Genomic DNA, 13013 nt, shown 5'->3' with positions numbered 1-13013 from the left:
CAGATTTCTATCTTTCAAGTCTACATTTCCTCCTGCCATGTATGCTACACTTGGAATATACTTACGGTATTTCATTACAGTTTTTATACTTAAAGGTTTTTCTTTTCCATACTTTTTAAAGTGAGCAGTGTTTCATGGGTCTGGAGTTCTAACATCAACTTCATGCTAGTGTATCACAATTCAATGCAGTGAAGTCCAAGCTGCTCTTCCCTAGATAGTTTATTTTCTAACAGCATTAAGTGCTTAGAAAATAAATAATAATAAAGAAATAAATTTTGCATTAAGCTCCTTTTGGTCTTCTACTATGCCATCCTTGTAGTAATTCTCTCTTGCCATTGGAACTTGCACATGGATGGAGGCTGAATTTTCCAGAACCATTTTTCTATTTGCCAGCTTTGTATTGGCCTGTTAGCTGAGGTTAGCCAAGAAGGCCAATGGCATCCTGGCCTGTAGCAGCAGTGGTGTGGCCAGTGGGGTCAGGGCAGTGCCTGTTCCCCTGTACTGGGCACCTGTGAGGCCACTTCTCAAATCCTGGGTCCAGTTCAGGGCTCCACAGCACAAGAAAGACATTGAGGTGCTGGGAAGGGAGTTGGAACACAAGTGTGCTTAGGAGCAGCTGAGGGAACTGAGGGTATTTAGTCTGGAGAAAAGGAGGCTCAGGGGAGACCTTATTGCTCCCTACAGCTCCCTGAGAGGAGGCTGTAGCCAGGTGGGAGTTGGGCTCTTCTCCCAGGTAACAAATGACAGGACAAGAATAAATGGCCCTAATTTGCACCAGGGGAGGTTTAGATTGGATATTAGTAAAAATTTCCTCACTGAAATGTGATCAGGCATCAGAACAGGCTGTCCATGCATGTGGTGCTTGGGGATAGCTTTAGTGGTGGACTTGGCAGTGCTGGGTTGACAGTTGGACTTGATCTTAATGTCTTTTCCAACCTAAAAGTTTCTATGACTCTATAACTTAGCTAGGTATTGCTAAACTAGAACCCTTTATATACGTCTTTTCTTCCTTTCTCTGTTATCACAGGAGCTTGCTTCTTCAATATTGTGAAATAAATCTCCCTTCTCAGAGGCACAGGGTAAGGTGTTTCCTCCTGTGTTTACACCTCCCAGCTGTCCATGCTCTATCCTGTGCCTCCAATCAGTCCCCCTCTTGCTCCAGGGTCTTTCAGCCACTACTTACACCTTGGTGCTTTCCCTCAAAGATACTCAGAAGTTTTTATCTCTTTGTATTGGACAGCAGCACGTAGGTTTTGAGTGGCTTTGATGCTGTTTCATACCCTTCTATGGTCACAGCTTTTCCAAGTGCAGTGATAGCTTCTTGGACTAAATACTAGGAGTATCTTGCCTTATGAATAGCGGGTAGTAGTAACACTCCTCACTAGTAGTGCAGAGTAAAGCAATAACAAGCAGTCAGTTGTTGAAGCCATCATAAACCATTAGTCTTATTTTGCTTTAAAAATAATTTTCTGAAACTCAGGTTTGGCTCTTCGCTTTTTGTGTTATGCTATAATAAGTTTTTCAAATACTTCAATGGAAATTTGCCTTAGAGTCGAGCCAAATTGCAGTCTGGATAGAACACAAATGCAGGTTTGCAGTTTGTAAATCAAGATAATGGATGCAGGACAGTGTGGTGTCACATTTTAGAAATTTATTAATCTTTATAAGCCATACCTATTTTGGTGCTATTCATAAGTTTTATGGGATTACAGGATATTTCTGTTTGGTTTCTGGCCTGGAAATATTTCTGGGTTGACTTGAAACATTTAATTTGTCATGAAACTAAATGTTTCATTCCATCTTCCTATTGCTTTGCCCTTTTAAATTTTTTTTTTTTTGTTAGAAAGGTCATTTGAAACAAAAAGCCTAAATGGTTTATTTTGTATTCCCTTTTTTACAGTTGGAAAAATTTGCTAAATTGAGTTTGCATTTAAAAACTGTTTTTTGCAGTATACTGTTTGCCAAAATAACCACACTAGTCATCTTGGAATAGTCTTTTACTTACATTGGTATCTATCAAAATTTTCAGTGGAAGATTTGCCATATGCCCTTTGCAATCAAAATAAGTGATGCACTGTCTTAAAAAACCCCAAACAAACAAACAAAACCTCTCACAAGCCAGTAAATACCCCCTGCCCCCAAATCAACAAACAGAGCCCCCAGTCTTTAATATGTTCTTTAATGTTTCAAATATTCAGGGACTACTGATAGGTGTGCAGTAAGTTTGAAGTCTGCTTTGTGGTACATGTTGGTGATCCTCAGAAACCTGACTGTGGCATGCTGACAAGCAAAACTTAGAGTGATTTTGTGGCACTTGGAGTAAAATTTGCTCTGTAAATAACAACAAAAAGTTGTTTACGTTGATATGCTAAGCCCAGAGAAACTGCTATGGATGTGTCAACAACCCCAACTTTTCTTTTTTAAGAAAATAGCAATAAAAGGAAGAGATTAAATGCAAACAAAAAGCTCTGAGAGGAACTGTTGGGCTGACTGAAAGGAACAAAATCTGATGGCTAGGATGTCATTATGCTGCTTTGCCCCTGGACTAGAATTCAGATGTTATTTCCTGCATGGCTGGGAAAAGTTGCAATTCCTCCTGGAAGCAGGATGGGCTGAGCAGGAGGCAAAATAGCTGCCTCCAGTGTGCTAGGCCTGCCTTTAGTCATGTTTATATTTACTGTTGAGCATCTTGGTAATTTAGATTTAGTCATATAATTTCACTTTTTCATGTGTCTGAGAACCCTCACCAAAGAGTTTTCCCATTCATGATACATGGTTTGTATGCACACTCTTTATAATAAAGAGCAAATAATGGAGGACTGTATAAAAAAGTCTATTCTTTGAAAAATGTGCTGAGTTACCATTTTTATCAAAAGCAGGTGTTAGAGTCTAGTGAGAAAGCCTCCATCTTATGGTGGTCACACAGGTTTTTCCTTAAAGGTGGCGGTTAGGATCCAGGTTTGCTTCAGTCAGCAGGAGCTTTTCAGTTGTCAGCAGTCAGGGGATCATGCCCTACATGTGTGGATGTGACAAAGTGCACCAAAGAGCTCCTGTGTTATCAACTGTCTGCTGGCCCAAGCTGAAGGAGCACCCCTGCCCAAGGCAAAGAAAAAGGGATGTGGTGTAGAGAGGGAATGGGTGGATTAATGGACACCAGGAAATTCATGTTGAGACAGGAATGCCTCAGTGTGTGCCTCTCAGAACGTGGCAGCATTAGCTGGGTGTGGGCTGCACCTGGGTGATAATGAGTTTAGCTAAGCCAGATTGTAGAGCTCAGTTTACCCAGCCCCGTGGCTTGAGCCAGGATTTGTCATTGAGCTTGAGCCCCATGTCTGTGGGATTGTACCTGCCACCCCTAAGAACACACACACGCTCAAACTGAGCTGTTTTGGTTTCTGGAAGTGTATGGAAAATGTTTGGGTGTTGCCAAATGCTTCCTCCTTTACCAGGGACCCAATTGCATACCAACAGATACAGAAGCATATGCTTGCAAACACATTTCTTTTCATCATATAGGCTGCAGAAAAGAATATTCTTCTATCACTAGAAGTGTTTATCTGCTACCTTTTCACAGCTGGAAGATTTAGGAAAGGAATATGAAGTACCTGTAAAATACAGACACTGGCTGAGAACGTTGATTTATTTAGCTGAAAATACTGTGCTAGTGTTTGTGTGGTACCAGATATACAGCTGAACTCAAGTCCCTGGTGCTGATCAATAGGTGATTAAAAAGAAGAGTTACAAAAGGATTTCAACCTCCCAGGATCAGAAGTGGGGCTGCCTTCAACTGTGCCTGAGACATGTGTGGTGTAAACCAGGTACAACAGCTCAAGAGGAGAGTGCAGAGAATTAAAAAAGCAGCAGTTACTTCTAGTCTATATGAGCTTTTCTTTATCAAAAGGCCTTGTCTAGAACATATTTTTACATATCTCTTTTTGACAAGGTCGTTTTTCTGGTTGGAAGTCATGCTTGTATTTCACGATATTTTAAAATAGCTGTATTTTATTTGGAATCTGACTGCTATTAAGCTACCCCTGGCACTGCATCACTTTGGTTTTGTGCAGTTGTTACATGTAAAATATTGTACCATGGCTGCTATCAGAAGGGCTTCCCTCTGTTTTTATAAGCATAATGTGTAATCAGATTTCTGGAGGTATTTCCTTATGGTTCATATATTTATGCTTTTGTTCACATATGAGCATATATATTTATATGTATATAATCATTGAGATATAAAACCGCATATCTGTGGACACATTTTTGCATGAAATGCAAAGTGGTAGCTTTTTGGAAAATGGTTCAGATGTAAGGTGTAATTTTTCTCTTGTGTTCTTGGATGAGTCTGTATAATTGGCTTGTACATGTTTCTGAACTGGATGAAGCCTTTTGAGGTTTAACAAGCTAAATACTAAGGAGCAAAAGAGACACACAGCCATGCTCTGTTGTATGTGATAGTGCTCTTTGTTTGTGTAAGAGGTTTCTCTATCAAATAACAGGATTAGAAAGATCTGGTATATCATCAGTTGTTCAGGATCATAGAGTTAATTGATTCTGAGCCATTTATCATGAAACTCAGTGGGAATAAGACTGAACCTGATGAGAAGCATGATGAGTGGTGTTTTGAAATCTGCACAGCTAATTTGCAAGGTCTGAGTCTAACCAAGTAATCTGATTTTCAGAGGTAAGCAGCAGTGTCAGTTCACGCCAAATACAATGGGATCTCCAAATGAACTGGTACTTAAGATATCTTTTATTTCAGTGACTAAACAGATATATGGGTGTTTAACAACAGCAGCACTGAAGTTTGAAAATGATCTGCAGTGTATCAGTTTGGGATTCACATGTGTTTGCTGCCTGATGACATTTATGGGATTATGAGGAAGATGTCTGACAATCATAAAGATCTCTTAATAATAGGGATGGTAAGGGAGATTTTAATATTTGTAATATTCTTAAGTTGCTGTTTTGCTTGCCCAGAACTGCCCCAGACTGGCTCAGGAGTCACAACTTTCAACACTGTGATCCATTTTCTTTGTATGGGCTCTTCAGTGCATCTGCCTCTGCATGCATGTGCCTCTTCACTTAAAACCTGTTGGCCTGAGCACTCTGTTGTGTGGTAGCAAATATGGGTTTCTTCCTCCTTGGCTGAATTGAATGGCAGAAGTCAGTGGTAGAAAGAAGGGTCTGAATAAAGGAGACACAACTTCTTCTAAAGATTGTGTTTAAGTAGGACCACAACTTTCTTATATGTTATCTGTAAGGACTAATGTTAGCACCCAAGAGCAAATCTTCAGTCCGGGGATCCTGGTAAAAGACAATTGTTTCCTTTATAGTCTAGAGTCAAGTGCATCAGCTTTTGAAAGGAACAGTTGTATCCTAATTACTGCAGGGGATTATTTTGTCATTTTCTCATTTCTTCCATGCACAGTTTAGGGACTGTAAGTGCCCTGTGCAGCAGACTTGATTGAATTTTGGACTACGGTCTGAAAGGTAATGGGTGACAACTGACATGGAGGCATTGATTGCTATTGTCAGTTCCAGCCCTTCACATGCACACTCTGACACATCCTTATAGCTGCATTGCAGTCCCACAGACTTACACCTCTGATGTAAAATGTTAGGGGTTTTATTAATTTTTAGCTATTTGCATTCATGCAGTATAACTCTGGAAGCTGTAATTGATCACCTATCTAACCTTATACTTATTTTTAGAGACACCTCTTGGAATCATGAATTTCTGTAGGACAGGGAGTGTGTGCTCACTTGGATAATGTAATTTGGAAATAAGGAAAAGCCTGAGCACAGACAGTGCTAGTCTGGTGTGGGAGTTCTGGCACAGGCTTTGTGCTGCAGCCACTCAGTGCCCTGGCATGGGATCAGCACTCGAGCTCATGTCAGAGAGGCTGGCAAGTGATAAAGAAAAGGCTGATGTGAGGAACAGATGCATCTCAGATCCAGATTTGGGAGGCAAGAATTCCTATTGAGTTTGCTTAGAATCAAATGCTTTTGCAGCAGGTTTGGTCGAGTCACACCTCCCAAATATCCATCCAGCTACAGCACTCTACACATGGTTCAGAGAGCTCAGCAACCCACAAGTTATTGATATGCAGTTTATCCTGCTCAGTCTAATTAGCTGAGGCTGTGTGAAGTGCATTTGCTCAGGGAAAAATGTTTGTCAGGCTTGGGCTTCTAGGTCTGTTGTTAGAAATGTGACCATGAGGAAATAATGGGAATGGCAACTTAATCTCATTGCATTGTTGAAACTCTGAGTTTTTTCAAGTTTATTTGGAATATGAAGATCCCATGCTGGCACTTTTCCTCACAATTTCTAGTCCATTATTCTGTCAGTGATGCCCATTTAAAACACATGATATAATCTTGGAAACAATAATTCCTTCTAGTCTACTGAATTTTTCTTCATGAAAATGGACCCCATGGAATAGAGGTCTATGTGGTCTCTAAGCCAAGATCATTCATTCTTCTTTCCATTTTATTTTTAGTTTTTGCATTTCCTAATTAAACTGCTGTACATCTGGTTACAAAACTAGGGAAGGAAGAAGACCTAGACAAAATCAGCTAATTCATTAAAGCAATAGAAGTTAGAATTATTAAGAGTAAACTCCTTTTTTACTAGATTTTCTGAGTTATTGTACCTCCAAGGGACTTGAGGCACTAGAAATAGTCAATTCAATTCCAGTCATAACCTTAAGCACTTCGATTTGTAATACCTCTGTTGTGAGTCAAATGTAAGAGTTTATCACTTTTAGAAGACATATTTTGCTCACCACTGCAAAGAAAATTTAGTTCATGTGCTGAAAACTTATAATGTAAAGTTATAAGTGTAGTCCAGCAGGACATAAAAGAAATCCTGTGTAGACTCTCCAGCTTAGCCTTTTAAAAGTATCCCAAGAAAAACTAATTGCTGGTCCTGTTGAGGGATATTTCAGCACCTGATACTGGAAAAAAAATTCCCCTCCACAGTTAAACATATTGTAAAGCTAGAGGAAATAAAAAATTATCTCTTCCCTCTTAGCAAGAGATTTTTGTTTTAGTTTTCAGAACTTATTCAAGTTCATATTCATAGTAATAATCTGTAGTCTTGTTGACAGGTCTGCCAGGAAACACCTTTATGGCCCTAATGAAAGGGGAAGCATGTGCTGCTTTTGTTTAAGAAAAACTGCTATTGCAAAAGTCCTGACTTTACACTCCAGTATTTTCATCAGTTGTGTTTGAAGGGATGGGGTCTGGAGAGTAATGTTAACATGATTCAGAGAAAATGAATCATTAGTCAGCACTTGTCTCTCATGTACCTGGGGTCATGGACTGCTCTAAACTAACTTTCTTCTTATTCAGTGATGCAGGAAGGAAGATTTAACACCAGCAGGAGGGTAATAATAGTATGACAGGAAGGAAAAGGTCACTGGGAACAATATGAAAGCTGATTAATAGGAACATCCTCATAGGGGAATTTGAATTCTGCAAACGACTTTTCTATTTCTTATTCTTTCCCTACTCTATTTCTGGAGCAATGCACCTGAGCAGATGCATATGAAAAATAAGCCTTAAAAGCCTTAAAGCTTGTAAGAACTTTTTCCCATTAAATTTCCTTTGTATTTTTCTTTGAGCACTGGAGTGCACTAAACAAAATAGAGTATCAAGCTGTGTACAGATTTTGAAGAAGAAACCAACAAAATACCCTGACACCAAAAATCCCCAGTAACACCAAAACCCTCATGACCATCAAAGTGTGCTTGATCCAATGCAAGGAAAACTGCTCCTGCTGGTCAAAGATCGTGAAAAGTGGGTCTCAATATTAAGAAACGGCATTTCTTAAGTCATGCTGTTCATTATATGCTTGATCTCAGTTAAGGTTTAGGATGCGGTTTTATCACAGTCAGTATGTCTGGGGGAGAATAAAATGCCAATAAGTAAATGGATAAAACCCATGAACCTGTAATGCAGTGTTGCTGCAAATAAGATCTTTAGAAGGTTCTGAAGGTGAGATTTCTCTTCCTCACCATTAACTGTCTAAAAGCTGGCGTCCCAGGCTGTTTTTACACAAGGTTAAAAGAGAAAAGCACCTACAAGATGCCTCTGCATTAAACTTGCCTTCTTGAGGTGCAAGTTCTCTGGCTTTGGAGGTACAACTGGGATGCAAACATCCTCTACAGGCTGGACAATGGCAAAGTCTTCAGCTTCCTGTTCTGATCTCCACATTCTCCTGGCAGTGCAGAGCCAGAGCTGCTCCCCAGAACATTCTGTTGAACTTGTAAACCCAACAGTTTGCAATGTGCTCTTCAGACATAGCTTTTGATTTGAACTTTCCGTGTACTGGGAGAATGTATTGTGAATGAGACTTCAGCTGCAAACTGGAGGACTAAGATCATAAAGCACTTCTTTGGTATTTTAGTTCTCTTTTGCTGACTGTTCTAAGGAAGTGAAGTATGCACTGATTTAAGTTTTGAGTCGATTTAAGTTGATTTAAGTTTTCAGTCGATTTCTTTTCAGGCTATGTTTGATTAGTTGCCTTTATTGTGTCCCCTTTTATCTGCTCCTTGACTGCTACCTGCCCAAAAGGCTGAGGGCTCACAAGATTTCCACAGGTAGATTCAGTGTCCACTGCAGTTACATATGTTTGATGGTTTTTTTTTCAGTAGTGCTAAATAAGGAACTGCAAATATAAAGTTCGATTAAAATGAAAAGTTTGAGTAAAAATGGATTTTATCCAAGTAATTTTAGAAGTACTATAACCAGACCCTTGAGGAAAAGACAAGGGAAGAAACTTAGCTGTTTCATGCTCTAATTCCATATTCTGACCTTCATACACTGAAGTTTGGTTTTGACATGTCTTCTCATTATTTCTCTCATTCACTTGCTCACTTTGGATCAGGTATATTAGGCCTAGCAATTTGCATGGGATCTTGAGGTACTTGTCCTGTGAAAAATCTCTCCTGAGCAAGAAATATTTACTGTTTATGAAAACTGCCATCTCCCACTGTGGAGAGCTGAAATTTCTATGATCTGAGGTCTCAAAAAGACTTTAAGTTCTTTTTCTTGGTGGCAATAAATTAATTAGCCTTAGCAGAACAAATCAACTAATTGGATTTGTTTAGGTAACTTCTAGTTATTTAAGGAAACACTGATGAAATCCAGTACATGAAGGTGATGCATTATATCAATGTACAGAGATGTCAGTATTCATTAGAGGTGGCACTTGGACTGTCAAAACAGCAAACAAGCTCCTGAACAGTTAATCCAGGAGAGCATTAATGGTGTGGTAGGAAGAAAAGATGAACACATAATGAGACAACACTTCTCTTTAAATGGTGTAATGAAGGAGATGGGGGATGAAATCCATATTCCATGAACTGAACTTGGAGCAGATCTGCTGCAGAGCTCCTCTGTGGCTCACTGGGGCTGGGAATTGACACCAGAGCTGGAACCAGCATCAGAGCATCATCACCCCTTGTCCACAGCCAGTCCCCATCTGGGTCACATCTTGTGAGATGACCAAACAGGAATGTGTTGAGAATGTGGCTGTGATTGGTCCATCCTGTTGCTTTTCTGCATGGGGTTCTCTAAATACCCCTGGAGTAAATCTCAACCCAAATCAATTAACTCTGAATTTAAACACAGAAAAATGGAAATAATAAACAGCATTGGCACAGAGATCACAATGGCAGAAAACTGAGCCTAAAGATACTTAATGAAATACTTTTGAAAAACATATTGCTCTCCTTTACAGATTCATTTCCCTCTCCCTCTCTTTTATGACTTTTCACAGGTAATAATTTAATTTTAATTTTGAGATTGGCAAAATTTCCAATTTTCCCTTTTCACAGTTCAATGGAAAATTCTTATTTTAAATGCACATTAGAAGAGCTTGGTTCTGTGTTAAGGTATTAATTATCTTTGGTGCTCTCCACCTCCTTGTAACAAGAGAATAAGTCACCAAGGCAGCTTGCCATAGAATCAGAGACAACAAGGAACTATTTAATCTAAAAGACAGCACTGGCACAGGAACAAGTATATGGTTTGATCATAAATGCATTTATACTGCAAAAGAGAAAAAATATTTGTATGCACGCTTAACCACTTTTATGGGGGAAGAAAATGTCATTGTCCATAAAAGGTAAATTTCTGGTTTTGTGAGAAGAATTTTTAGATGTGGTGTGTGAAGACAACTGGAAGTGGTGACCCTTGGAAGGTTTGTAGATCATCTCTGGGGAACAGGTGTGCCTAAAACCAACAAATGACACATTTGTGTCAAATACAAACTCCCATTTTTCACTGTCCCCAGTTTCCCAACCCACCTGCCCGAGACTGGAAGGAGATCTGTGGCAGTCTAGCTACCATGTCATAGCAAAATGCACCATCTGTTAGCCAGAGAAAGATTATCCTGGCTTCCTCTAAAATACACATAGCAATTAACTGCTACTACCTTGATTTCCAGCGGGAGCTCTGCATAAGCATAGGATGCCCCCCAGGCAGTGGTGACTTACGCTCTGCAGTTTGCAGGCCTTGGGAATGCATCTACACACAATTCATCTGTGTGAGGAGTGCTGGATGAAGCTTTGGTCTGCATGGTAAGTTTGTGCGTACAGAACTAAATATTTCAATCAGTTGTGATGCTCCTTTTTGCTACCCCTTCCATCTGTGGTGGCTGACATGCACAGGGACCCTGGACATGACAGTTTATCAAACATATAATTCTAAGCTGACTATCAGACCTCAGAATTGTACCCAGCTCTGCTGGAAATAAGTGGGTGTTGTAAAAGTCAATATGAATTTTACTTTGCCAATATACTGAGGAGGAGACCCTCAGGTATAGCTGTTATGCTGAGGAAGGCATGTGAGGAAGGCATCTGGGGAAAAAAGGTATGGAAAAGGCCTCTAGAAATTAGGAAGAAGCCTTCTGAGAATTGACTCTTTGAACAGGAGGGTGCAGTAGGGATACCCTGAATTGTGCCTGGTTTTTGGAGTTTGGTTTCCATGGAAAAATAGCAACACAGTTAAGCTCTTTTGAGATAACTGGGAAATCTCTGAGTGTTCTAAATAGCTTCCCAGCTTACAGCTTGATCTGTGACACTTAACCCAGAGAAGACTGGAAAGTTGTACATCAGGAAGGATGTGGTGAATGAGTGACTATATGCACCTTTAGGTGTTTGTATATAGGAGTTTGTCAGATATGTGTTTGCTAAGGTTTGTTTGAGAAGTGTTAATGGATCTGTAACATACATAGAAGCAGAAGAGTCCGCACCTGTTTTCTGAAATTAACTCTGTAACTGTCCCTTAGATTGACAACTTGAACTGAATTTTTTAAGATCAGTTTTCAATTCATCAGAGCTTTTTTACCCAGCCTGTTCTTATGACTTCTGATATCTTGGTGTAAAGTCAAAGCATGCAAGGATGCTGTGCACTTGGTCAGCTGGTAATATTGTATATGTAAAATTCTTTGCTGGTATTTGTGCTGTTATAGAGGGTGAAATTTCATCACCGTGCCTCCACATTCAAAGCTACAAATAGCATAACTCTCATAGAAGGAACTGTGGAACTATTTTGAAAAACTGAAGGAAGACACAATGGTGTCCACTGAAGCTCTGGAGAGGGGCATAGGGCTGTCATTTCAGTTACCTCTGAAGTGCAATCTGTGTGCAGCACTAAGCAACCATGAAAACTTCTTTTGCTGCAGAAAAGGCATGTGGTGGGTGCATATTTTTGCAAGACAAGAGAGTTTTCTTAAGAGCATTTTCTGATTGTTTGGTTAGAAGAAACAAGGCCATCAGATCCATGTAGACAATTTCTCTTTTCTGCTGCAGTGTTAAAGATGGTGCGATACCTCTGGGAAACCCTGCAAGAGCTGGTGAAGAAAATCCAATAGTTTTCCACTATGATTAGGACAGCAGTTTGCTGCCTATCCCTGCTCTTTAACGATGTTGAGAGGCTTGTAACAAGCCTGGATGTCCTGTCTGAACTCATTCGTCTGATTAGTGGCAAATGATTCTGTAAAACATTTCTCCAGGGGTGGTTGAGTAGTGGCAATATTGCTCTTCCCTGAGCTTGCTCTCTTTTTCTTAGGGAGTAGTTAAGGGATACTTTTAAACTATTTCTAAAGCCTAAGTATCATATTCTTGCTAGGAGGAACAAACTCTGTTGTCAAAGCAGTTGCCTTCTGATAAGGGAACACACTCTGCATAAAGCATTCACTCCTTAGCATACAGTGCAGACTAATTCTGACCCCTTCCTCCATGTACACATAATATAACCTAGGCTTTGTCTGAGCCCCTGTCAATCTTGTGTCTAGAATCAAGAGCACTCAGGGTTTACTTGTGTTTGCAATTTTGTGTTGAGAAAACCTGCTGAACTTGTTACAAAAAGGGAGTTACATTTAAAATATTTTATAGTAAATTGTACATTGCAGCTAATAAATGGGATGGATTGAACACTGGATGTAAGTTCCACCAGGAAGGCCTGAGAGTACCCTGCCCTGCTTAGGGTCCTGTGAGGAGAGCCTTGTCTTGACATGATGGGGAAAGACGAAATTTTCAGTTCTCTTGCAGAACAGTTTTCTATTTGTCATCTAGATCCTGCCTGAACATATGGACTCTGAAGACAAAAGTAGTGATGCTGATAAATAAGAAAGGAACAGTTTCAGCCATGTCAAAACTACAAGGCTTGGATTATGGATAGAGGCAGTTAGTGTTCACAAGAAAATTAGGTGCTTTCAGGATGAGGTGGTAGATGAGTAGAATATATTAGGTTCTGAAACTTGAACTGAATTTTTAGACTTACAAAAAGGCACATCCTTATTACTTGAGAGTGCTATTGTCTGGCTCATTACCGTTTTAGTCCCAAACCTGACTATCTCCAGGAAAAGATTAAGGAGTAGTGCATGTTTAGGGGTCTTACAAAAGACTTTGTCTTAGAACAAAATTCTTCTGTACAGCTTGTCATTGAGAAAATGCAATCTGTAGCCTGCTTCTACTGATTTTAATGGCTATGAAGGGAAGTGG

General features: G+C 39.8%; 2 long non-coding RNA genes across 4 annotated transcripts in view; one reads left to right on the top strand and one right to left on the bottom strand.

The window, feature by feature from the left end:
* The window catches only part of LOC113459558 (uncharacterized), a 115244-nt gene that overhangs the window by 35548 nt on the left and 66683 nt on the right, over window positions 1-13013 (bottom strand). The window lies entirely within an intron of this gene.
* LOC141730142 (uncharacterized) overlaps window positions 4244-13013 on the top strand; it is an 84478-nt gene continuing 75708 nt past the window's right edge. Inside the window, exon 1 of the long non-coding RNA XR_012581622.1 lies at window positions 4244-10586. This is a non-coding gene — a long non-coding RNA (uncharacterized LOC141730142). The remainder of the gene's footprint in view (window positions 10587-13013) is intronic.

Source organism: Zonotrichia albicollis, chromosome 9, assembly GCF_047830755.1.
Source record: "Zonotrichia albicollis isolate bZonAlb1 chromosome 9, bZonAlb1.hap1, whole genome shotgun sequence".
Lineage (NCBI taxonomy): Eukaryota > Metazoa > Chordata > Aves > Passeriformes > Passerellidae > Zonotrichia > Zonotrichia albicollis.
The sequence above is the reverse complement of the archived record's forward strand: the minus strand, read 5'-3'. Positions and strand labels throughout refer to the sequence as shown.